Source organism: Galleria mellonella, unplaced genomic scaffold, assembly GCF_026898425.1.
Source record: "Galleria mellonella isolate WM207_F2 unplaced genomic scaffold, CSIRO_AGI_GalMel_v1 utg65, whole genome shotgun sequence".
NCBI classification, from domain to species: domain Eukaryota; kingdom Metazoa; phylum Arthropoda; class Insecta; order Lepidoptera; family Pyralidae; genus Galleria; species Galleria mellonella.
This window is the reverse complement of record NW_026442138.1, coordinates 7,830,435-7,854,262: the sequence shown is the minus strand read 5'-3', so window position 1 is coordinate 7,854,262 and position 23,828 is coordinate 7,830,435. Positions and strand designations below refer to the sequence as shown.

Genomic DNA, 23,828 nt, shown 5'->3' with positions numbered 1-23,828 from the left:
ATTTTGAATAAAGATGTACTGATACAAACGATAATTTAAAAATGAATGTAACATATTTCAGACTACGCGTACATTCGGCAGTCGTATGATAAGCTACGTCAGAGGACTTCACGTATGAAGAAATAGGCCTACAAACTTTTAATACCAGAGGGCGATACCCCGACATGAGCTGTAGTATATTTTTTTATTATGGTTCCATCAGGATTTCAATGTTTTTGCCACTATTAAAGTTAAAAAAGACACTGCAGAAGCTTTATCGTTAGTGAGATATCATTACAGTATTTATGTTCGTTGAGTAACTAAATATAGAAGGGGAAAAATATAAATTGAAAATATAATGAATATATATAAATAAAATAGGCTACTTTAGTAGCGATGTAGTGACTCTTATGAGTTTTTATCTTTTTTTATGCAATTTAGAATGGCGAACTAGCTGACGGCCAACTTGATGGAAAGTGGTAATCGTTGCTTATAGATATAAGCTGTACTATGGACATAACAGAGTATATATTGTTCCACGCATGATACCTCCCATACGTTGGCATTCCTGAGGAATAAGGTGTTATGACTCTCTGCCCTGTAAATTCAATACCCATCCTTTAAACTGAAACACAACCATGCAGTCACAACTGTTTCACGGTTGTAACACGAATGTGACAAAGGTACCAAGCAAACGACTTTTGTATAAAGCCTCCCTCTGTTAAACTAACGAATAAATAACGAAACTAACAAATAGTGGTAGTAGTAATTTATATTAAAAATATTAATATTCTAGCAGTCCACTTAGATATTATGTTAATATACCTACTTAGCATTTATAAAACAATAAATCGCCATATTGTTTCATAAATCGTGTGACTGACTATATCGTAAGACAATTTAGTTTATCTCATTTTTTATTGAATATAAAATGGCTGACTGCGTACCTTTCTCTTATCCGATCGGGTTATTTATTGCACAAGTTTGTTTTTGACCGCCTCACGTACTTTATAGGGAACCTTTCCTATTCGGAATTGGCAATTGTATTTTGATATATACTTCATTCTGTAACTTTTCGATCTCACAATTCTTATATATTTTTTTCTGTTTTACATGACAGTCCGAGTCTTTGTATGTTAATAGGATTTTGAAAGATTTTTATTTAGATATGAAGAAGATTATAATATAGTTATTGCTTTGTTTAAAATACTTATTGTTTCTAAATGTAAATATAATAATTATTAAAACAAATACGTCTAGTTTAATTTAATTGCTAGGTTAGGTACGTAGATGAAACTTTTTCGATTAAAAACCTCGACTTTGGTTTAAATTGGCAGTGATAATTATCTTGTCACATACACCCAAAAATATAGCCGGGTAATGAAATTTTATCCTTTTGAAATTGTTTGAAAAACAAATCTACATATTTCGATTGTCTTTAACTGTATCTACATTATATCTTTATTTACGTTTTTATATAGTAACATAGATATTTATATGTGTATTTATATCTACCAAAACTACACAATAGATGTGTTAAATGTTATCCATTATAGTCAAATGAAAATTTTATGAATCTTTTATGCAATACTATCGATCAGTATCTACACTTTCCTGCAGATATCCGATATTTCTCGACTGCATATTTGAAACGGAAAATCTATGCAAATAGTTCTTACTTTGACTTTATATATTGAGAACATAAATGCATTCTGTACGTTTCTGCAAGGAAATGTGTTCCATGTTTGTTTCAGTTTACACGACTGCTGACAAAAGGGGTGTAATGTTTTATGCTTATATGTATCTATGGCCAAATCATTGCAGCATGTAGTTCAAGTGATTAAAATGTTAATTTAACATATTTATAATTTGTAAGAGATGGGAATTAATGTGATCATTTAAGTAAACTATGATATTTTATCTGAGTTATCTCGATGTTTCGGCCAGGTTACACTAGCTGTATTCACGAGTAGCTTCCGAGAATGAAGTGTTTTCTTCTACCCACTCATTGTCTCACAGAACACAAATCGTGTGGAGTAAAAGGGACTGTTAGCAATGGAGTTTGACATTCCCATTGCTAGCAATATGCCCTATTAGGTCGACCTCCACGTGGTTCTTCCTGGAAACCATCGTGAACCTTGTTGAATTCGTCACGATGGGCTAACTGACCTACTTCATCCTCACTTATTATCCTTCATTGGTGCCCCGCCGGTGTATACCGATAGCTCGGGTGGGGTACCATTCCATTATCACACATTAAAAAAAAACACAAATCGTGTTCCTATACTAAGAGGTTCTACATACAATATTGACTGTGTCCTTATTCGATGCATTTACCGTTACACACTACAGTAAGGTAACGTTTTTTTTATGACAGCGCTACATCAGCCTATTCGTGATTACGGCCGGTGTATCCTGCTAGAATAGTTGAGATAACTCAGGTTAATTATCATAATTTACTTAAATGATCGCGTTAACTCGCGTCTCTTCGTTCATTCGTTTTAAATCGTAGCTCATGCAACGCGAAAGTTACAAAAGTTATTATAACATGTTTTAATTAAAAAAAATGTCTAGATGGTATTAGCATGACCTTATTATATTTTTACAAATTATGTTAATTTCAATTATTATGCGAAAGATGTCGGAGATAAAGCTAGTTTAAATTAAGAATTTTAATATAGTTTATACTCGTACTTATAAATTCTTTAACAAGGATATACCATTCTTTTTTAATATTATAATTATCAAAGTGAATTTGATTAGGTAATGTTTTAAGGGCTCAATCAATTTTGAGGAAATTTGTATACATGTAATATTTGGAATCGACAAACATATATTAAAATGCTACTTTTTATGTTGGTTAATCAATTTATTTTGATTACGTAACTTAAGTGTGCTAAAATTTTTATTTAAATCAAGTAATACTGTTTTTTAATTCAGTTACTATATTATAAGTAGATGATCGGAGTCATGTTAGTTAAAAGATTAAACTCAAAAATATTTATAAAGTAAAAAAGAAAAATTGTTTAATGTCTTGGATTACAACCTGTTTGTTCATTGTGGAAGCCATACACCAGATAATAGCGGACGAAGGTCCAATATGCATGACCTCAAAACCATACGCATACCGCTCGAAATGGGCGTCAATGCTTTGGAAGAACCCTCTTTCGGGCAAACGACAATGCTGAATCTTTTATTAGTTTGGTGAACGGACTTGGACGGCCAGTTGACATAACCGTCGTCGACATCTGTTGTGATATTAGGCCATCTTTTCTAAGACGTAGTTCCATCGATCCCGAGCGGACGAATCCACTATCTTCGTGCGCGTGGAATATTTGAGAAGTGTAAATTCAATTCAGCTGAGAATGGTACACGTGGGAAAATAGTAGGATACTACAAATACATATCAGACTAGCTGTAAGTGATATAAATTTTAAAGGACTCTTACTTTAATTAAACATACTATACTAGTTTTCTGCCCGCTACTTCGTAAATCTCTTTTATATGGCGTATTACGATAAAAATTCACCAAATTTTAAGTTAGACCCCAGAAATTTTAATATGAAAACCGTATCCAATATGGCGCAGGAGTTTTTGCGTGGAGAGAACAAACATGTAAACAGACAGACAAAATATCTAAAAATCATTGATTTGGATTCTATTGCCCTGGCTAAGACTTTCATATTCAAGATGATCATTGACAATGATGATATCAGTCATTAATTGTCCAATTCTGAACTTAGCCCTCGCTTAGGTCCTAGACTGCCAAGGAATTGTCCCGAGCCACCTGCATCCACTGACTCCCTGAATTTGATATCCCTCATATAAATTTGCTATAATTACGAGTATCTCACAAGTACAAACATTGTCTAGTTACAATTTTAATACTAGTATTATAAATAGAATCCAAAAGGAGGATATCTGCAAAATAACCGACATAGCCCGAAGGAAGCTGAAGAGACAATGGGCTGGTCACATAGCTCGGAAAACCGACAACCGATGGCGAAGAAAGGTTCTTGAGTGGCGACCACGTACGGGTAAACGTAGTGTAGGACGACCCCCCAACGGAGTAGCGTTACAGAGAGTCAGTGGATGCAGGTGGCTCAGAATCGTTCTTTATGGCAGTCTATGCGGGAGGCTTATGTCCAGCAGTGGACGGATAATAACTGAAATAATGATGATGATTATAAATATCAGCGCCTTTTATGTAAATTATCACATAGTTTATGGACAGCGATAATAAATTTAGGTTTTCGGTGAATAAAATTGCACGGGTTAAGTGTTGCTTGTAGAAATACTATTAAAATGATATACATAATGGGCACAATGCATGTGTCGTCACGATATGCGAGATAGTTTACTTACATGTTCTGTTTCCTGCACTCTTCATATGTTTGTACTGAAATTATTAATTTTATATAGTAATATATAACTAAACGGTGAAAAACAGGCCGTGTTACCTGGCATAGAAAAAGCCAACTCTTCCTTTTCTGTGGGTGTTGTAAGGAGCGACTAAGAGACATTTCTAAAGCTTAACTGCGGTTGCCAATCCACCTGCCAAGCGTGGTAACTACTGTCAAAAACCCCCAAAGGGAAGGCTTGTGTTCAGCATTGGACAGTTGAAGGCTGATATGATGATGATATAAATAAACAATATTTATAGTCTTATACCTATATATTAAACAGCACTGCAGCGTCGCCTAGTATTACATTAAGCTGAAAATAAACTAGACAAATTATAGATATACCCATATTTTTTACAAATATACATATTTTAAGATAGATAGAAAAAATCCTAATACGAATACAAATACATTTACTAATAAATACAAGTATTTGTATTGTGCGAGAATTGAAGTCGCAATTATCGGAGAGACAATGTGAAATCGCTATCCTTTCAAGGCCATCAAAGTGTCAAAATGTTAATGTATAAAATCAAAATTGTTCTTATTCTAAGTTGCCAAAATGTCAACTAAACTAACCCTCAAAATTAAGCAAGGCTCCCTTGGTAGTTCAAAGCCAGAATTTCTATCCTTTGCTTTCCATTCGTCCCTCTGTGTTCCCCCCGAGGACTAATTAGAATAAAAGAGTGTTAAACTTCTTGTAACTGATGGACGCGTTTAAGTGGAAGCTCTGCTATACTTGCCCCCTAAGGAATTACTTTGTTTTGATGAGGTAATTTTCCTTACTTTGATAATTTATTTTTTACAGGTATGATTTATAATTCATAGGAAATAGGGTTGGAATTACATTGACATGTTTTTTTGTAGAATAAGGGTTACGATATTAATTAAACGACCTCTTGTGAGCGGTTAGTGTAGCTATACAAGAATTCAGGAAGGCTAGAGGTGTTCTTTGTGCGCACGTGTATTACTATAGCTTCACATTTGGATTGAAACGTAAGAAAGATTCCAGCTACATAAGGATATATGTGTGAAAAAATATAGTAAAACTAGTTAAATGTGTTTATTATTTAACATATTATTGTGTAACACATAGTAAAATGTGTTTATATTAAATAAAAATATTTACAAAAAGATTTGGTATATTCTAATTTTTTCTGTAATCTTTTTATAGTTCTTTCACCAAAAGAGTACGTTTTGTATCATAGTTAATTATGTTTTAATTCGTGTTAGGTATAAAATTTGATTTTTAGCCATGTGGCCCCACCATGGAATGGACCAGTAGCTTCTTACAACATCCATGGAAAAGTAAGTGCCTTTTTCGTGGATGTTTGGTGTCGTAAGATGCTACTAAGTGTACTTAATCCTCGAGGGATGGGCTGCAGTGTCCCTTTTCAAACATAATCAAAGCTTAACTGCGGTGGCCAACTCGCTTGCGAAGCGTGGCAACTACTGGCAAAATCCTTTTATGGGGAGACCTATGTTCAACAATAGTTCATTGTTTAAAGAAATGCAATGTTATACATTCACGAGTAGATGTAATTATTTACAATATTCGTGTTTGGATGTCTTCAATGACTTGATGTTATTCAATGTGTGTAAAGAGTATTATGTATATTTCTTTTTAAAAGGCTGACAGCACACCTGCGATGCCGCTAGTGTTGTGGGTGATCATGGCGGCGGTAGTCACTTACCACCAGGTGAACCGGTAAAAGGTAGGAGGTAGGTAAAAGATAATTATGGAGTCTAAAAAATTAAAAATACAGAGACCAACTAAAAGAGTCTAAAATATTAAGAATATATATTGAGAAATATTAGAAACAATTGTATAAAAATAAAAAAACCGCCCGACATAAAGTACGAGTACGAATGAGTATTTACGCTAGCGGCGCACCGCAATTTATTTATATTTCACTTTTGATGTACTCTACTAACTGTTGGACTCTTTACCATGTGTTAGTTCAAAGCTTTTTACATTCATAAAAATATTATGACTGTCACCCTTTTATAAGAGGATTTAAAATTGGTGATGGTATTATATATGGGTATATTTTTGTGGGCCACAAATTGATTGCATGAAGAATTATATTAATTAATTATATAAATGTCGAGGACTTTGATAATTCTTCATGTTATTGTAGTTAGAGGTTTATTCCTGAGTTAGTCAAATTATAGAACTTTGTTAAGATTGAATTTGATTTATTGTGTAAATAAATCATAGTTTTTGTGAAGTGACGGAGAATAGTAAACAAACTAATGGTTTACTTGATGGGAACTGGTAACCATCGCTTATAAATATTACAAAATATACTGTAATGTTTGTAGGTACCACTTTTCATTATGTGGGCCGTCAGTTTGTTTGCCATTCTAAGTTGCATAAAAAAAAAGGTAAAAAAAATATGTTATCCACAATCAGCTTCGTCTTAGAAACACACATTTATGTAGCCTATAGAGTTACTCTGGCAAATGACCCATTAACTGCTAAGCATAGATCCCTTCGTATAAGATAAGATTTTCGCTCTTTATTCCCCTGGTTATATTTTACGGTATATTGAGAATGAAGAGGTACATTTTTTGTTATTTGTCGCTGAGACACCACGCTGCTATCTAAATTTTCTATAGAGATGATTCTAAGATATATATTATAACAACTCATTCCTTCACTCTGCCTTTTCTGGTGTATTGTGATTCGTTTCCTTAGTTGCTTTTAGTGAAATAATGGTCATGATAAAAAAAGCATGATATATCGTATTATTATATATTTACTATATGGACGTAAATAATGTATTGGACGACACAGTTTATTTATTTTGTAAACTACATAGAAGTGCATTCATCGGCTCATACATTATGTTTAAGTATTAAAGCCGAATATAAACAATATTTTCATAAAAATCATTAACTATTTTTCTACCAAGCTTATTTTTACATACATCCTTTACCTTATTTAATTTCGTAGTATGTTTCATGTAAGTATATATGTGTCGATTCTGGAGACTTGATACAAGATTATGGCAATTTTTTTATAGTAATAAAATATGATTATCTATTATTTTTATATATTTTTTGTCTGAGTGGTCCTGGCATAGAATAGGTCACCCCTTCTTTTCTTGTGGGTGTCGTAAGAGGCGACTAAAGGAACTTAATGGCAAAGAGATGAGTAGCAGCGTATCTTTTAAAATATCTCTAAAACTGCGGTTGTCAATTTGCCTGTTAAACACGGCAACTACTGGAAAAACTTCCCTTATTGAGAAGGTTTATGTTAGGCAGTGGTCAGTTAACGGCTGAAATGAATGTATGATCTATTATTTGTAAATAATATTAAATTATTTTAGTTCCCTTGTAATGCGTATTTATAAAAGGTATTTATAAAACAGGCCTCAAAAGAAATCTGTCACAGCATCATTGAACGGCCGGCCACGAGGATTATTTTTATTTCTCGGCCAAGATTTATTTTCCTTAGATTAGCATTCCTCTTATTTATGCTAATGTAATTTTAATGGCGCCGCCTTTTTTGGCTAATTTCATTTTGAGAAAAACTCTGTGGATTTATTTTAAAACCTTGGCTTATTAAGACGCCTTTAGTGACGATTTATCTTTAATAAAATTTGAATTATCGGTTAAGTTTAAAATTAGAGAAGCAATTAATTTTTTAGTTATTGCCTAAGAATAATTAGATCGGGTTCGTAGGAAAAAAATTAATTTGAAATTACTATTTGATTAAAAAGTAATAAATGAATTTTACGCAAATAAAGTCACATCTCAAAATAAATAATAAATAATCCTATTGAATTAATATTGAAAACGCTTGATTGAAGACGGATGGATGGATAGATGGATGTTTGTTATTTTTTCACGCACAACTTCTGAACGAATTTGAATGAAATTTATATCGTAGGTTATATCCTAATTTAGCACATAGGCTATTTTATATACATACTGATTTATATAGCTAATAATAAATAATTATAAAAATAAGTGCATAAGTAATAAAATAATAACATTTATTACAAAAAGTAAAATCAATTAATACAATTCACTATTATTCTTTTTCTATTATTAAAAAGTATCTTCTAACTAAAACTAAAAGTATTTTAATCTGTAATTTTAGTAATATAGATAAACTAACCATTCGGAAGAAAATTTTGAATGAACTTCCTTTCAGATGGGAATCGTTCAAGATTTTGCCTTTGATGAATAACAAGTTACGTTATTAAATAAGTTTTCTTAGTAACTTAAAACACCGTTGAAAATGTAAGCAACGTATTTCCTGGTGTTGGAATGTAGAAGCTGGTCTTGTAAATAATTGACAATATTTCTTGGAAACTTCAAATCATTAATTATAACCTTAAAATCACAATCGGCATTTGGAAATTTAGAAATATTTTGGAATTTTGGTATTTGATTTTGTGCAAGTACCTAAACTGTGTTGAAGAGCTAATTATTAAATTTAATTAAAGATTTTATTCCGACAAAAATACTAATTTTAATCTGAGTCCTTGATAAGTCTGAGTGCCTTTTGTGGATATATCTATATACCAATTAGGAGATTCGGTTAAGTTTTCATATAAATTATGAAACTAAACTTTAAATTTAAGTAATGTAAATCTTTGTACAACTCGTACTAGAAACTGATTAATTTTTTTTTACAACACAGGGGCAAACGAGCACTCGGCTCACCTGATGGTAAATGACTACCGCCACTCATGATCATCCACAACACCAACAGCATTGCAAGTGTGTTGCCGGCCTTTTAAAAAGGAATATGCTCTTTTCTTAAAGGTTATGTTGTCGTATATTTATCTGTATTTATTGCAAGAATATTACTCAAAATCGGAGCATAATTGGTTAAAGTATTTTTTAACGAATAAAGATGGAACGATATCTGTGTTAGCAAATGCAGACTAGCATAGGCTAATGATGTATAATGGACCAGTACCAGTGTCTTACACTTTTCTGCACTGGGATGGGTTTCGTACTCTGGTTCTATATTCAGATAGACATCGTAGCCTTACTGTACATACATTTGAATAGTTCAATATATAGTCAATCTGGCACCGCTGAAGGAACTGTATGTAATATTGCCCATATTTCGACGGAATCAAAGGCTTTCTCATAGTCCATAAATGCCAGACATAGTAGCAGGTTATATTCTTCGGTCTTCTATATAACCTGCCGTTGCGTATGTATATGGTCTAAGGTACTAAAGTCCTTTCAAAAGCCAGCTTGTTCGGGTGGCTGGAACTCGTCGAGTTTGCACGTAAGACGATTGGCCAGGACTCTCTAAAACAGTACGTAGACACTATTCAGAAGAGATATCGGTCTATAGTTAGTTCTTCAGTAGGGTATTGTCACCTTTCAAGAAGAACAGGATTACCGCATTTTTGTTCCATACTTCGGGCGTAATACCGTTATGGATGATGAAATTAAATAGCTTCTGAAGTACCGGTATATATAATAGTTTTCTACCCGCTCTCAGAAGCTCTACCATAATTCCGTCCTCCTCCGATGCATTACCGTTTTTAAGCTGTTTTAGAGCCATTTCAATCTCATGCAAACTGACCTCCGGGGTATCATCGGTATAGTGTCGGGTAACTTTATCTATATACTATTATATATTATTATGTAATCGATATCGCGACTTAATAATTAAAGATTGTGACCCAGAAAAAACCGACGTAAATTGTGACAAAACCAATTATTTTGATCTAGAAACTAAATTACTATTTACTGAATTTTACTAATTACGTGAATTTACTGGGTACAGAGCAATAACACCTGAGTCTTCAGGAATGGCAACGCACGGGGGGTGTCATGGGCGAAACAGTATACTCTGTTATGTCCATGGTACTACTCATGTCTATAGGTGACGGTTACCACTTTCCATCAGGTGGGCCGTCAGCTTGTTCGCCATTCTAAGTTGAATAATAAAAAAAAATACAAGATTTTGAGGTAACAAACATAACAAAAGCAACCGAATTGAACTGGGAGGGCCCCTCTATACGGGAATGGTAGCGCACTTGCCCTTTCTAAGTTTAGTTTTTTATCTCACTTTAGTTTTCAAAATTCCTTTTATTTATCATTGCTAAAGTTTAACTGCCGTGTGTGCTTCGGCATAGGATGGCTCGCTGCTTACTTTCCCGTGGTTGTTCTAAGAGGCGACTAAAGGAGGGCGAGGGATGGGCAGCAGCGTTCCTCTTAAAACATCTCTAAAAGCCTAAGTACGGTTGCCAACACGTCTGCCAAGCATGGTAACTACTGGCAAAACTGCTCTTATGGGGAAGGCTGTTCATTGTCCAGCAATAAATATTAATGGCTGAAATAATAAAAATTAAATAATAATAAAAAATTTTACTGAAGTAAAAATGAAAATTAAGTGAGTTGAGAAGTGAAATAGGAGATTTTACAGAATAGTATTGTAGTTGAGGGTCGAGGCCAGAGAGGTTGACATGTTAGGATATATTGCAAGTAATGTGGACTAGCATACTTCTTATATGTATAAATATCGCAATATATATGTATATATATATATATATATATATACATATAGATATAGATAAATATTTTTTTTTGTTTGAAGGATTTCTAACAAAAATTTCGAATAACTACTGTATTTATAATGAAACATTTTTAATTAGAGTACCTCCAATGTTAGAACAAACTGCACTTGTAGCTTTGTAATAGTAATAGATTTCCGCAACAAAATCTCGTTAAGTGTAAAATGTTTTTAAAACATTGCGAGAGAACAAAGTGGTAGAATATTTCACAAACAATGGTGTATATTTATTTTACAATAGACACGACTTATTTTTATCATGAATATTCAACCTTAACTTTGATTTATAATTAAGCGAGTTCGCAAAGTATTTTTAATTTGTCTCTATTTTTTTTTTGTATGACAGCTGCGAAGTTCCTTTAAAGAAAACCACTTTCTAACTGAATAATATTTTAATCAGAGGAAACTGCCATAAAAACCTGATGTTAAGGACATTACATCATAAAATGCATATAAGAAAGGAATATCAAAATATATTAAAATTATAAAAAAAAAAAAAAATCAGCTAGCTAAGTTGCCCGCAGCGGGCAGCTTTTTCATGGTTCACTCCCATTTTGGTTCCATATTAATATTGTAACGACTGTAGCTGATATTTTTCTTTACGGAGCGAAACTCTATTCATTCCAGAGGGAGACTTTGTAAAAGTCGTCTGTCACATTTGTGTTTCTATCGTGATGTTGTTTGTTGTTGTTTGTCAACTTGTTTACTATTTTAAGTTGCAATAAAATAGCAAAATTACTGAGATGCATTCGAAATTCAAATTTTTAAAATTTAATTAATCTACGAAAAGAAATAATCGATGGATGTGTTTAATTAATTTTAAAATAAGAATAGTGAGATTACTGGTAAATAGTAATTTTGTCATTATTTTTTACAGAGCAAAATGTACTATTAAAAAGTATTGTAAACGATATACAAATTATGGGCATTACAATTAAATTATTATTTAAAATACAAATACAGTAATTATTTCACAGACGTCACTAGACGTCCTTAGTTAAAGGCATCAATTAAAGTTGTTACACTGAAGAGCTGCTCTATCTTGTCATTACTGAGCAAGAAACTGGCAGTGGCACTTATTCAAACATTCTCTTGGAACAGAAATAATAATTGTTTGGCTTTTTAGACCGACGAGTATCATTATCGTTTTCGCAGCTCCTTTAATGTTTTATTTAGTGTAAGCATTATTAACAATGGATAAAGATTCGTTTTATTTTTTATTAAACCATATGAATTGTGATTTTAACTTATATTAATTGTTTAAAATAGCATGGTAGTGTTAGCATATGGTTATTAGATCATTCTAATGGAGTACTAATGTTGTATTTTTTTAATTGATGATAATGGAATGGCAACCCCGCACGCGCTAACGTTATACACTGGCGGGCACCAGTGATGGATGACAGGTAAAAATGAAAAGGCAGGTCAATTAGCCTATCGTGATGAATACACCTAAGCACTTGAGATTTAGCACGATGGTTTTCAGGGGGGACCACATGGAGGTCGACCTGACAGTGTATATTGCTAACAATGGGACTGATAGTCCGCATTACTAACAATCCCCTCTTCCCAATGATGTAGGTTAGGTGCACATGCAGTCAGGTTCATTAGTCAGTCAGTAACCAGTCGATTCAGTCCATCGTAACAAATCCGTTAAGAAATAACAATACATTCCAGGGAGGTTTTGTGGATTCCGCTTTGAAAGGATATATTATGTGCTAGACTTATGCTAGCTTGATCGACTTTTTTTATAATTTCATATATCTTTAACCAACTACAAAAATAAGGAGATTCCCAATTATGTTGTATTTTTATGTACGTTATTTCATAACTCCCTCAGTTACAAACAAATTTGGAAATTATTTTTTTATCATAGAAAATCTACTTTCAGAATGGTTCCTTAGAAATATTATGAAAATTGGGGTTGTAGTTTAGATTTTAAATCAAAATAACTGGTTATATCATAATTGAAATAGGTTTTTTTTTGGAATACAATATTATAATTAATGATATTATTTATAATTATTTTATTTGTTATTTGGATTACGTTATTCAATTGCTAATTTTTAAATTAGAAATAGTTTTATTTAGCGGAATCTCGCAGCTGGAAATACCGGGTGTTTTCTGTATCTCATGAGTATTGGTAATTGTAAGATACAAGACATTTCAAAACAAGTTACAATAAAAATGTAATTTAAGCAAATTGAATATTAGGCATTTTTGATTCAGAATGCGTTTAAGTAAAGTCTATCAGTTATTGGTTAAATTAAATAATACTACGTACGACTAATAGATATATTCAGTCGTGTTTATTATCAAATATTAGGTGTATTATATTATCTTTCAAAAATATTTAAGAAATTAATTATTAAATTTATTAGAAACTTTTGAAATGTTATTATAATATGCGAAATATTCACAAAATTAATCTTTCGGAATTTCGTACCGACGCTGGTTATTTGACGCTAACGACTTAACGGATAGACGTCATAATTTGTCATCGCCACGTCGAAACTTTGTGTGACCTTAAATTCTATTATAGATTGTCAAGATCCTACGTAAATATTAGTATAAATTTGGGGTATTTTCAAATTATTATTTTGTGTGGTCTAATGTTAATATAATTATATTTAAATGATTTATATTACCTTAACTTATTTATTTATGAATATCGATATTATATTTATACAAATATTAAAATATAAGGAATTAAATTATGAACATTTATCATAAAATTTGTTAATGTGATATAATGTAAAATTTTACTTACTCGTATTTCTGTCCTTTAACATTGTTTTACTACCACGCCTATCGCAACATACCGGATTCATTTCTACACAAGCACCCAAAAAAGTGTGATGTTTTTAAGGTTCAAGTATGCATAACTTCTCAATGGCTGAACAAATTTAAATGTACGGATTATCGTTAGAATCCTTATATCATTTGGAGAGTTACTGGATATAATTTCTTTGAGAATAGTTTGTTGTCGAAAAAGCAATCGTTTTATAATTCGCGGAGCAAAATGTACTTGATTCTCATCTCTCCTCATTCTCATAAAAAAATTCAGTTTCGAATATTAACATAAACGACATTGTGATACGGGATTTTTATATATTAAAACTATTTAAGTGAAAATGGAATATTCAGTTTTTATTTCTACATAAAAAAATATATAACGGATCAAATGTTTCAATGAAAACAAGCCAGCGATAGTTATAGTAGTTAGCCAGCCAAACGGGAAGTGCGGGTGGCGGGCCGTCCGCACGGAGGTGGGAGGTAATGAATGTAACGCCGAGTTGTTGTTATCACGAGTTTGTTGTTTACTAGCTACATTTTTTAATATATTGGACTAGTTAAGACAATAATTTTTTGTTGTTATATTTCTTTTTTTATAACACAAGGGAGCAAACCAGCACGAAACATTCGGCTCATCTGATGATAAGTAACTATCGCCGCTCATGGGAAACATCAGAGAAATTGGTGGTGTACTGCCGGCCTTTAAAAAGAGGATATTGAAGCTATTTTTTTTAAGGTTATGACATTGTATTGGTTCGGAAATACTGGTGTTGTATAATTACTATAAGCTACATGGGACATTTCGACGTATCGACCAAGTCTCGTTTCTTATAAATTATAAACCACAAAACACGAAAAATCAAAAGATATTATTAGCCAGCTAGATAAAAAGGAATCATGTACGTACATAATGGTCAAGTTGAGATATAATTATGAATATTTTTTTGCTCTATTATATTATTATACAAATTAAACATTTTTAAACAATGCATCAGCAGACAGCAGCTAGCAAGCCAAACATAAAGTATGAGTGAGCTGCTTACACACGGGTGGGTGGTAATAAATGTAACATCAAGTTGTTGTTGTCATGAGATTGTTGTTCGCGAGTTCAATTTTCAATTTTTATATCATCGAACAAATTGAGAATGTTTTTTTTTTAAATGATCGCATTTTATTACTTGTATACCGCAGAATATGTAATTAATTTTGAATTTATACGAATTATATTTAAAAAAGTGCATGTGATCAAGCAAGTGGATAAATATTCTACCGCTACTCGTTCTCGATTAAAGCTTATGTACACGATGAACATTATTTTCGCAGACAAAAATCCCTCTTGTGTAAGTTATATCTTTGCAAATCACGCATATGTTATAAATAATTAGCTTATAATAATTAACATGTTGCATACATTTAGCTTACAATAATTAATATATATAAATAAATAAATAAACATGTTGCATATAATTAGCTAATAATAATTGCATTAGCAAAAATCCTTCTTGTGTAAGTTGTATATTTGCAAATCACGCATGTGTTATATATAATTTGCTTATAATAATTAACATGTTGCATACAGTTAGCTTACAATAATTAACATAAATAAATAAATAAACATGTTGTATATAATTAGCGGTAGACAAATTGTTTTTCGTCAAACTTAAAAGTCTGGGCAGTCGAGATGTGCTTAAAAGGTGTATTTCTCCCAAACATAACGTCCCTCGTCTGCATAGACTGCTAGTGTAAATATATTAAGACTATTTCAAAAGCACGTAGGTCGAGTGAATTCACGATTTTGTAAGTACATTGTTCTTTAAACCTGGTTCTATGTGTTACCTCTTGTTTCGTGCTCTTTGTTGTAATTTACCATAATGTATGAACACTTGTATATTACTAGATAACAGGTAGGAAAATTTTAATTTTGTATCGTAATAATTTTCAGATATCACAAATAACCATCGTGCTTTATTTGAAAAAAAAAACATTTTTTAAATGTAACTGTCTCTGTGCTTATTTTTAATGTGGAATAGAGTTATACATTTCTAGATTGTAGATCACTTGATTACTTGTTCATAAATATGATTATGGACTACATCTGACTCAATATGGCTTCAAAATAGCAATTAAGAAATAACATTAATTTACAATTTAGAACGTAGTTAATTTTATTACATGGTAGTACATTACCAAAGATATTTCGTGTCTCTGTGTGTATTTGCACGTCAATATTACTCAGCTCTTAGCAATAATTGAGTGCCCCGTATATATTTAACACGTAGTATAATCTAATAACATACATTATGTATATCTTCAGAATTCAGCTTCCGATTATAGTGAATGGCTTACACGTTTCCATTATCTCATTCTAATTATTAATATCAAATTGATATGTCTAATGACGTAACGAATACGTCACGTTCAATTTAACTTTTAACTCTATCGTTATAAGGTCGAGTTTAGCTTAAAATATAATCGCTTAGATTAGTGTTATCGAGGAAAATATTTATTTTATAAACAAGGAATATTTATAATATTGAATTACACAAATATAGAATATTAGCTGAAGCCCGCGTGGTATTTGTTATTCCTGTTAAGTATGTATCGATGTATGTACCTACCTATTTATTATATCTGGGAATACTGGACTAAAATTAACCAATGACGTGTCGTTCTCACTTTTTGCCTTAGGTCAAAATGACTTTACTTAAATAGCTTGTATACTTAGCTGTATAAGTTACTATAGTTTTTTGATTATCCCACGGGAATTCTTTAATTATCTAATTTAAAATGTTGACCGGGGATGTTAGGTATCACTATATAAAATGTCATTTAAATTGGTACAAAGTTTTGGAGATTAGCCCGTACAAACAGACAAAGAAACAAAAAATCACACTTTTAACATTCATCAACAATATCACTCCTGACTTGGTTTTTAGCGTTTCTTTTTTCTATGTACAGATATTCGACTTCTACAGTGTTATACATAGATATATTATTCCAATGTCGAGATAATTAGTGGTAAAGAGCTTTATAGGTAAATGTACAGGGAGATGGAAGGCAGTTCAGTTGACGACTCCCTCGTCGTGTTTCAATCTCTAAATTAGGAGTACGCAATTGACTAAGCTGTAATAGGTAATGAAACGACGAGTGAATGTAAAGGAAACAAAAATCCGAGTAAACTTCCTTTGTTTGTTCGTATAATTATCGTTAAATGGTCTATTTTAAGTAATAGGTATTTTATACAACTTTTGCTAGTGGCTTCGCGTGCATATGGTATTTGATTTCTCGCGACAATTTTAAAAGTTTACACACCATTTCGTCCTATATTTAGTTTTTTTTGTTATTTATATATATATATATATATATATATTGATATATTAATTATTGCTTTAAACGAAGAGCGTAAATCTAAAATTTCATAATGATAACATCTATACTGATGAAAGTCCATACAAACTTTTACGAGTAATACTCATTTTGCACCTTTAGGGATTGAATTTTCAGAATTTCTTTTTATTGTTTATCTACTATATGTATATAGAACCTATATTTAGTGGTTTTAGCTATGCATCTGTTATACGGGTCAGGCAGACATATAATTAGCATCCTCTTTATATATATAAAAGAATATATACATACATGTATTACAATATTGTTAATTAGCAATTTATTATCAACTAGCTTTTACCCGCGACTTCGTTCGTGTTACTAGGATATGTTCAGTAATCAGAATAAAAAATGTAGAATAATTTATGTACGTGTATATCAAATTTCATAACGATTAACAAACAAATACTTGTATACAGACGAACTTATTTTCACATTTATAATATTAGTAAGGATAGCATGGCATCCAATAGTAAATACATTCTGCCCAAACTTTGTCCGGGATGGGGTAAAAATTGCTTGCGTACATTTTATATGAATTCATTCACATACATAGCTGCGTGTCAGGTGTGACCGGGTGCTCAGTATTCCGGTCACAATATATGCATATGCCGTCAGTACTCCTATATAATATGGGGTTTTCGGTCTGTAATGTATATAAAAGGATTGATGTTAGAAATAATATATACACTAAAACGTTTTACAGCGGATGATACGCCCCTGACGTGTTACTGAGTCCCGACGATCCGGAGCTGAGAGACTTCCGCGCTGTGTTATATGGCGCTTAGTGATAACGTGCTTTAAACAAACTCTTATATATAATAGGCGTAACCGCCAGCCCTCTTTGACGAGGCTTGTTTGACGCCGAAGGATTGGACGACCACGTAATCTTAGAGTTTGTAGTTCGTGGCTTTGCAATGTCTATAATTTCTTTCATGTGACTTAACATAGCTAGCAAGCTGATAGTTTGCCATTACAAAATAGGCATAGAATAGATCATCCCTTCCTTTCTTGTGGGTGTCGTAAGAAGAAATTAAGGGAATCTAATAGTAGAGGGATAGGAAGCAGCGTCCCTAATGAAATATCACCAAAAGCCTAACTGCGGTTGCCAATCTGTCTTCCAAACGTGGCAACTACTGACAAAACTCCCCTTATGGGTAAGGCTTATGCTTAGTAATAAACAATGAACTGTTGATATGATGAACCAGTGATATGGACTTTCACAAGATAACACCTTAAATATAAAAGCCTAAATATGTTTTTTTTTTATGGGTGAAAATGGTATGGTAATCCCGCCTGCGCTAACGGGATATGCTGGCGGAGCACCAGTGAAGGGTGATAGATGAGAATGAAAACAGGCCAGTTAGCCCATCATGATGAATTCATCAGGAATTAACCATGATAGTTTCCAGGGAGAACCGCGAGGAGGTGATCTGGTTGGGTATATTGCTAGCAATAGGATTCTCAGTCTCCATTACTAACAATCCCTTTTCCCCCAATCTTAAATATGTTGAACTTATGGAAACGCTACTTTCATATTATACATACATATATATTATATTATGCGATTACATACAAATATATATGTAAACAGATATAGTGTAATAGCATCGGATATTGAAGACAGAAGTCGTAAACATTCACTAAATGTTATTATATAAACCTATATACACACAATTTGAGCATATGAAACTTGGGCGCTCGTCAGTGACTATCTCTGAGTGGGTATACCCTCATTACTGTTACATCATGTAACTTTGCAGCGACACCTGTGCCTCCTAAAGGCTCTTACAAAGTGACGCCGATGGGCGTAAAACATTTTTATAAAATTAATTTAACTTTGGGAGCTTTTAACTTCTTCAATATATTAAGTATCATTACTATTAAGAAGTTAAACTGACAGTTAATTTAGGAGTAGCAGAGAATTTTAAAAAACATTATTACACGTGTATTGATAAATAAAGTATAGTTTTGTAAAAACTGATAATTTTTTTTCTCTTGGGGACATCTAATGTTACTGCAAGCAAGTCACTCATACATAAAGACATACATAGATTCTAAAAATGTTATCCTGTTCTCGTTGAGAGTCAGGTGATACTACTATACCTACTATTATTTGTATGAGAATGTTGTCCATGATACTATTTATTTATACTGTACTACAACTAAATGCATGGGGTGCTCATTTTAGCTCATAAAATAAATGATGAGTCCCGTTTTATAAACGAGTAAAACGTGTATCGTTATTTTGTGAAGTATGTCATTGGGTAAGTAGAAGTTACATTTATTATTACTATATCTCTGATTACCATACTTGGGATTACAGTCGTGGTCCTAAGTATTTGAAACTAAATTAGAAAAAGAAGTAAAAAAAAAAAAAACTTATAAGAAATAAATAAAGAAAAAGATTACCACTAGATATATGTACATTTACCACACCATCTAGTCCTAAGCAGAACCCATAAAACACAACTTATACTATACTAGACACTGACAGAAATACTTAAACATCCTTTTTTTAAATAAAGTTTTAAAGATCGTCTTTGTTAAAGATGTTTGAATTTGTCTTGAAATTTTTTCAGAAAACTCCGCACAATTCTTGGGATAAAGTCTTGAGAGAAAGATTCATGGACCGAATGTCAGCAGTGGCAGATCGGTAATTTGTCCCAGCATTGCAGGCAGAAAAGGGTCGCCTTCAGCACCGAGCTAATTTTACCTAATCTTCAGCAAAGACTTTTGTGTATTCCCTTTTTAATATGTAAATATATGGTAATACCATGAAGGTTTTATTTATGCGATCGGGAAGCCAAGGATATATTTTCGGTTTGAGATTTTCTTCTTTGATATTACAATATTTGCATAGGGTATCAAAATTGTTTAATAAGTGTATTTTAATTGGATTTTTTTTTCATAGAATACAAAATTGATATAAATTAAAATATTATAAGAAATATATTTGAATATATTTATACTTAAACAGCGCTAAAACGGTGTTCCACGTGGAGCGCTAAAATGAGTGCTATGAATATTAACTACATCTATAGGTATGTAAATGTAAATTTACATTGTATAAGTTACAAGTATTAATTTCAAAAAACTGACTCGTAATTATTCTTTAGATAAAGTCATTGGATTGACTCTAAAAGTTATAAAAAAAATTATCAAACTATAAAAACATTTCATCAAAAAAATTACAATCAAAACTAAAGTGACAGCGCTGCACTGACTTTAAAGCAATTTAAATGATAACCTTAATTAATCAGTCTAGAGCTCGTTTCAAGTTTAGAGTTAATAACTGATTATATAAAAATCTGTACTAATGTGACAATTATATAAAATATAACTATTGAAAATATAGATCTAACAAGCACACATTAAGCATCATTAAGAATACATTAACGCGGTCCAAGGTCTTAATATTATCTACTATATTTTTTATAGACAAACTGACAACCCTTCTTACGGATGAGTAAACACTCTATATAATAAATCATAAATAGAAAGAGATTTTGTTTAATTCTACGATATTTAATATTAATGATTCACTTAATAATACGAAAAAAATGGACTATTATTTGAATGTATATAATATTTAAAATAAATAATTTTAAGTTTTGGGTGTGAAATATACAAATATTTATTTATTGTGTATTGGCCATTAAAAGTAATGTTGAACCCACTCCGGTAGACCTAAGATAACAGTGCCGAATTTGGGTTAGGTGGCCTTATTATCCTTTTTTAAGCGAAGTAGATTAGTATTTATAATTGGTAACCTGCATAAAAAAAAATATTACGTATACGTGAAATTGAAATATTCGATTCGCGAATCTTTTAAATATTAGATGATTCACATATTTGGCTGGAGGACTACACAAATAAAATAAAAAAAATTACAAGTTCTAGTACGGTATTTTAAAATAACCTTTATTTTTTTTTTTGGAATAAACATATCAACCAAGGAAATGTTTAAGTACCTACAATAAAAATATAACTATAAATTTAAAGCAGCGTGTTACGATATATACAATAAGTAAACAAATACTCTAATGAGGTTTGCAGCAATTTACTTTCGATAATTGTTCTTAAACATCAAATAATAGGTTAACTGTATGATCGTTTATCACTTTTTTATATATAAAAAAATCCATTAAAAACATTACCTTTCTTTTTTAGCAGGCGAGTAAAGGTCAAGATGTCAAATTTCATTAAACATTAGGTTAATATAACCTACTAGGTTTATATTAATTTAGTTTGTGATGTTACAAAAAGAGATTAAAACGAAACACAAGAATAGTTTTGTTGCCTCAGAATTTAATAAAAAAATATATAATAAAAGAACATATATATCATATTATATTTTTTTCGTAAAACAAAATATTTTCTCCGAAAATAAAGCAACAACCTAAAACAATCACGGATTTCTCTTTGAAGTTTAATAACGGGTTAAAAAGGATTTACATGAGAGAATTCCACAGCCTCGCTATAATAAAATGAAATAGTACCACAGATTTTTATGTCAGTCTCCAATCAACAAGTCAAAACGTATTTGATGGCACGGATCACAATAAATTAATTGTCGTTTATTTTATTTAGTCTGTGACGAATAGGTGCGATTGGGCGTTTGTGGTACCACAGCCGTTCGCGACGAATAGCTACCGAGCACTGATTCGGCATTGGCCAGCGTTTTCAAAGGTGAGGATTTCGTACTAGTTCGGCCATCCTCGACATACGTCGGAAAACTCATCTAGATTCGATTGTGAAAGAAATTTCATATTTTCCAGAGCTAGAACCAAATTTTCTAATTGAAAATTTGCTTAAATTTGTTGCAATAAATTTGATTTAATATTTTAAATTATTACCCGATATCCTACTAATTTAAAATATGTAAAGATGTTTGGATATTTGTATGTTACTCAATCATTGAGTAAAGACTAAGATGTTTTATAAATTGATTCACGTGGATAAACCTACAGGAAATAACTGTAAGCTATAAATTTGAAAATTTCTAAAATAATTTAGATGTTTATTACATGCTCAAAAAGCAGAACAGATTTAAATGAATTTCGTTATATAGATAAAATATATTCAGGATCAGTAAACAAGAAAATTTTAATCTTAATTCACATTGGTCAACGTTGTGAGATATTTAGTACATCTCACTTTATACTTTTTTAAATTTAATGGTTTCAGTTATTTATGATTTCAAGAACGATTTTTGTTCATATCAACTTGGGTAACAATTATTATAATAAAAATATATAATTATAAAATAAATGAATTACCTAATTTTGATGTTAAGTTTTTTCTATATACATATATATGAATATGGTATAAAGTCTATATGACAAAGTTTATAATTAGAAGAATGTTGTTTTTTATCAGATATTACTCTAACCTTAATAATTAAGATTGTGTTCCTCCAAAAAAAAAAAACTAATTCAGTTGTGATAAAAGAAGGTACTTTAATTTAGAAACTAAACTACTGAACGGATTTTGATAAAATTTCTATGAGACGAATCTTATCCTTTCAGAAAGAAAATCCAAATCGGTTTAGAAATAACCAAATTATGGAATAGTAAATATAAAAAATACAACCGAATTTTGAACCTCTTTCTTTTGGAACTCGATTGAAAATGAGAAATTATCTCAATAAAAGAAAACTATAAAATCGGATCGCAATTAACAAAAATATCACTTGAAATCAAAATAATAATACATAATCTATACTTATAATAAATCTGTAGAGGTGAATTCTGTACATGAAATATATTTCCAAAATTACTATCATGGGGTTATTAGTGATCGCTACTGATGCCAAAAATGCAATCACTAAAATTTTTGTCTGTCTGTCTGTCTGTATGTTTGTTATAGAAACAAAAACTACTCGACGGATTTTAACGAAATTTGGTACAATTATTCTTCGTACTCCTAGGCAGGTTATAGTATACTTTTCATCACGCTGCGATCAATAAGAGCAGAGCAGTGAAGGGAAATGTTGGAAAAACGGGAGAAGTTACTCCATTTTTAAGCTTCCGTCGCGTGTGCAGCCTTTTTGCAGCATTTTTTTATTTTAAAAAGTGGCCATTAAGGCCACTTTTTAAAATAAAAAAATGTCCACCCGTGCGACGCCGGGACGAGCCGCTAGTAATAAAATAAATATAAAAGTAAGATTGTTTGTTACCTTTTAGCGCCTTAACCTATCACTAAGAAATTTGGTATACATGTAATACTACATAGGATAGAGAAGGATCTAGGTTATTTTTTATCACAGTCAATGAATATATTCCGGTTATGAGGATGAAGTCGCGGGTAAAAAGTTATATAATTGGCATTTCCTTCGAATTCTGCTTCTTTTTGAAGCATCAGTTTAAAAAAATAAAGCCCTCATGATTATTTATACATCAAAAGTAGGTAAAACGTATCAGTCAGGCAAGTCAATCACTGTCAGATTAAGAATGTTTGATGAATAAATGTTTTGTGTTTTATTTCAGCAGCGAGTTTTAAATTTCCCTTAGGAAATAGTCATTTTCCTGTAGTAAAAACTATTTTATATTTTAGTCTAGCTACAAATTTTATCAAAATCTGTTTAGTATTTTTCATCTGTGTATAATAGACAAAAATATATATAATATATGTATGTATTGGGAAAGTATGAACTCCCTGTGTTTTTGTCGTTTCCAACAAAAGTTCACACCGTGATTTCATTA

General features: G+C 31.5%; 1 protein-coding gene across 3 annotated transcripts in view; it reads right to left on the bottom strand.

Annotated features, from left to right (window-relative positions):
• LOC113519903 (neural cell adhesion molecule 1-like) overlaps positions 1-21,776 on the bottom strand; it is a 144,283-nt gene extending 122,507 nt beyond the window's left edge. For 2 of the 3 annotated variants that reach the window (XM_026905125.3, XM_031913169.2), the window contains exon 1: positions 21,624-21,776. The gene's annotated coding sequence lies outside the window, so the exon portion shown is untranslated. Of the gene's footprint in view, positions 1-21,579; positions 21,599-21,623 lie in introns of those variants that run through there. The other variant, XM_052900430.1, reaches the window with a different exon arrangement.
• Between the last annotated feature and the right edge of the window lie 2,052 nt (positions 21,777-23,828).